Consider the following 221-nt stretch of genomic DNA (forward strand, 5'->3'; position numbering starts at 1 on the left):
GGTCCACAGGAAGGCCACAGTACCATGGAGGAAGGAGAGGCATGAGGGATGAAGAAAATGAAGAGAGGACAAGAGAAAGAGGAGGAGGAGAGGACTCAAACAGTAAGAGAGGACAAAGAGAAGAAAAATGGGACAGAGGAAACAAAGAGGGAGGGAGGGCAAATAATGGCAAAATCAGGGGGACCAAAGAGGTGCCAATGTGTTTGTGTTTTCAATTTGTG

General features: G+C 47.1%; 1 protein-coding gene across 1 annotated transcript in view; it reads right to left on the reverse strand.

Moving 5' to 3' along the window:
• Positions 1-221, reverse strand: part of ptbp1a (polypyrimidine tract binding protein 1a) — a 15,812-nt gene that overhangs the window by 5,258 nt on the left and 10,333 nt on the right. The window lies entirely within an intron of this gene.

This window comes from Monopterus albus, unplaced genomic scaffold (assembly GCF_001952655.1).
Source record: "Monopterus albus unplaced genomic scaffold, M_albus_1.0 scaffold176.1, whole genome shotgun sequence".
NCBI lineage: Eukaryota > Metazoa > Chordata > Actinopteri > Synbranchiformes > Synbranchidae > Monopterus > Monopterus albus.